The sequence below is a fragment of the Sinocyclocheilus rhinocerous genome, unplaced genomic scaffold, assembly GCF_001515625.1.
Source record: "Sinocyclocheilus rhinocerous isolate Xijiao unplaced genomic scaffold, SAMN03320098_v1.1 scaffold3113, whole genome shotgun sequence".
Lineage (NCBI taxonomy): Eukaryota > Metazoa > Chordata > Actinopteri > Cypriniformes > Cyprinidae > Sinocyclocheilus > Sinocyclocheilus rhinocerous.
This window is the reverse complement of record NW_015666962.1, coordinates 102,752-106,916: the sequence shown is the minus strand read 5'-3', so window position 1 is coordinate 106,916 and position 4,165 is coordinate 102,752. Positions and strand designations below refer to the sequence as shown.

At 32.9% G+C, this 4,165-nt stretch overlaps 1 pseudogene; it reads right to left on the bottom strand.

The window, feature by feature from the left end:
• Nucleotides 1-394: 394 nt before the first annotated feature.
• LOC107733288 (mesoderm induction early response protein 3-like) overlaps nt 395-4,165 on the bottom strand; it is a 9,640-nt pseudogene continuing 5,869 nt past the window's right edge.

Genomic DNA, 4,165 nt, shown 5'->3' with positions numbered 1-4,165 from the left:
GCTGCTTTCAGCAAGAGTGCAGTCAACACTGCTGTTCGGCAGAGATGAGGACTGTTTGAAAGTCTTTTTTTTTTCCACTAAAACTTTGATGCGTATCGTCTCGGTTTATTACGTCGGCATAAGAAAAGATGTGATCGCAAAACAAGCAGGAAAAAAGGCATTACATGCAAATTTTTAAGTCATAACATGTAAATTTATATAGTCTCCAGTGGCGATCTCAACAAAAATATCACTCACAAATTAATATTTCTGGTCGCAAATTAGTCGCAGTCTGGAGCCCTGCTTAGGTCCTTCACATATATATATATATATATATATATTTTTCCCCCAATATTCATTCAATAGTAATATTGAGAATGGTGGGAGAAAAAAAACAAAAACAAAAACAAAAAAACATAATTTGCCCAGCCATTGACATCACAAACGTCAGGAAAAGACTGGCTCAGCCAATGGCTGATAAATTAGTCTATCACTTATTTTTTGTATTTTATTTATTGAACACTGACATTTTATATTGCTGTTGTAGTTAAACATGTATAAAATCAATAAGCCACAATGGCTTATTGCTTTACACATTAATAGAAGGCTGTTGTCAAAGCATTAAAACAGAAATGAGGTAAAAGCATGTCTAAAAATGTTTAGTAATGTACCGGAGAGATCACTGGCTGTGATGGAGTTGAGCAGGTTGAGCTGTTGTTCAGTTGGAGGCTCTATCCTGCCGCTGCCGCTGGAGCACACAGAAGCAGATCCATCCACCAAACCCTCGGCCTCATCCACCAACCGGTCCATCAGATCCCTGCAGAGGCCATGAGGAGAGCAAATCAGCATTCAAAGCTCCAGAGAACTGGACTAGACTCGCTTATAAAACGCCTATCGCTTTGTATCAGGTTCACACTAGGGCTGTGCAATTCATCGAAATTCAGTTGTTATGTTTGATTATATTATTCACGCAAACCCTCGTCGATTATGTAATAAATGAATGTAAAGAGTTAAGAATGAAAATACTTGTGTAACAGTAAATTGGATCCGTGTGGCTCTTAAAGTGACAGCGGGCTATTTTCCTGCTGTGACTGTGTGCTTAATATTAATCAAACATCAAAAGACATTCAAAATCACTCACTGCTCTTGACTGAAGGACTTTTGTAGCTTTAATAAGAAACAAAGGAAGTTTAATTCTTACAATGAAGACTATGCTGTTTTATTTTACATTAGGTTATTCAATTTCTCTAGTAGGCCGTTAACTGAATACTTTAAACTTGCATTAAAAAAAACTTAAAGCAGAGTTTGTTTCATTTGTATATTTTTTATTCTATTGTATTCCTTTGCTTTTTTATAACAGTTTAATTATTTTCAATAATTTTGAGGACCTTTGTTGTTGTTTTTTTAACTAATATTATAAATTATAACTAGTATTTTGGTCATATGGCCCACTAATAATCGCGATTACAATATTGACCAAAATAATCGTGATTATGATTTTTGTCATAATCGAGCAGCCCTAGTTCACACTGAACATTTTATCATCCACTCAACAGAAGATCATTACGAAACTCACGTAACGCCAGGATAACTGCTGAACTTCTTCTTCCCGAATCGGTTTTGCTGGACGAAAAAGTCGAATCGCTCGGACTTCTTCCACATGTAGTAAAACGCAACACATTCTGCCACCGTTCGTGTGTTGACCTTGAAAGAAAAGTTACATGCAACTTAATAATCAGGCATTATTGGTGCAAAATGATGCAAAACAATGTCTCTGCTTGCATAAAGGCTGTGAACACTGAAAAAATGTCAGGCTGTAATGTCATTTAAATGATTTTCCACAGTGTAAATTTTCGCCAACGACATTTTTTCACCGACGAAAACGAGACTATAATGAAATAAAAACTTGTTTTGAATGACAAAAGCTATGACGAATATCTATTGACATTTTCGTCAAAGAATAAAAACGAGACGAAAATGTTAGGGAGGGACGATTTTTACTGAATGACTTTAGTAACCCTAATAAGGATTGATCTAAATTTATTTATATAAATAAATATGTCTGCTTGAAAGAATGAAGAATGTGGCAAGTTGTTATAAAGAATGAATATATAACCATTGGTATTTAATTGAAAAGAGGATCATGTTCTTGTTTCTTTATGAGAAGTGGTTTTATTTCATTTCAATATAAAGGCATGTTGTGTGTGTCACAGCAGTTAAATATGTGTCTATATTGCATGATAAAACCTTAATATCAAACCTATATAATGAGTTTGGAAAATGTTAGAGAAATGGTTAAATCCATTACACTAACTAAACCCATTAGATTTTAGCCTACTGCAGATTTAGTCGACTAAAATAATTCAGATGACTAAAATATGACTAAAACTAAATGCCATTTTAGCCAAAAGACTATGACAAGATTTGCCGTCAAAATTAACACTGCATTTTTTAAACCGATCAAATCCCAATGGAAAAAATAAAGACCCACCCTACATCATTTTCCATAGAACATTCATCATAATTATGAAAATTCATAGTTTAACTTAGAAAAGCATGTATATAATATGTTAATGGAATTTCATGTTGTATTTAACATGAGTGACATCTGATTTATGTAAATACTGACTCAAAACTGCATTTAAATATCTAAGACAACCGTTCAAAAATGCAGGAGAAAAGACGCCGTCTTACTTTGTGTTTCTGAACGAGGTGGAAGTTCTTCTCGTACAACAGAAGAGCATGTTCAAAATTTCGGCATTCTTCTTCAGACCACGGGAGCATCTCGTCTAAATAATTACATTTATATTAGTTTATTTTTCAACACTTATTTCAACAACTCTGCTATAACAAAACAACGGCAATATTTCCACTCACCCTTTGAGGATTTGTCTTTGCTGCGATACCGTTTAAGAGCTTCCTGGACGTTGTAGTTACACTTCAAAAGCTCATATAAGACCTGGAGAAAACAAACATGTTAGTTAACCCTATCAAAACTTACTGCAAATTTCCTAAGGCCTCTAAATGATCCACATGATCAAAACTTTGCGGTTAAACCTGTTTCACACAATCTACTCCATGCCTTCTGTCGTCTGATTGATAGTTTAGACTTTTTTATCATCAAGTAAAAGCTCTTTTAGTGTAATTGTGCAAACGTCCAGCTTCAGCTCGAGCTTCACGTGTCTTTCTGCAGTCAAATCTTGACTGATTTTATCAAGTAAACATATGAATAACTCGTATGTTAAAACTGAATAACTCTTATGTCATATGTTAGTAATATTTCAAGATGAACACTTCGCGTTACTTGATTCTCCAGACATTTTTTTTTTTAGAAAAATCACTTAGGTCTCAAATCTGATCATCAGGATCTCTTGAGGAACATTTGTTTGTTCATCTCTCAATCATCATTGGACTGCACTGCATTATATGATTTGATCATTTAAATCTTACTTCAGGGTTTCCGCAGGTATCAGCAAATCTAATTGAATGGCTTTTTAATGCCATTTTTACATTTTGTAATGCCATACATGACCCATTTATATCTCACACACACACTAGCGGTCAAAGGTTTTCAATGTTTTCAAAACAAGTCTCTTCTGCTCACCAAGGCTGCAGTAATAGTAATATTGAGAAACATTATTTCAATTTAACATAACTGTTTTCTTTTTGAATATATAGTAATTTGTCATTTATTTCTGTGACCAAAGCTACATTTTCAGCATCATTCCTCCAGTCTTCAGTGTCACATGATCTTCAGAAATCATTCTAATATGCTGATTTGATGCTCTGTAATGATCAATTATTGGTGCTCAATTATTAATAATGGTTCTTATTATTATCAGTATAATTTTTTCTGCTTCATATTTTTGTGAAAACCATGATACATTTTATTTTTCAGGATTCATTGATGAATAGAAAGTTCAAAAGAACAGCATTTCTTTGAAATAGAATATTTTGAAACATTATAAATGTCTTATCTGTCACTTTTGATCAATTTAATTAGTCCTTGTTGAATAAAAGTATTTATTTAAAAAATATATATAAATATACATACATATATATATATATATACACACATAAATAAATATATTATGGTTTCCACATAAAAAAATATGACCAGAGTAATGATGCTGAAAATTCAGCTTTGATCACAGCAATAAATTACATTTTACAATATATTCAAGTA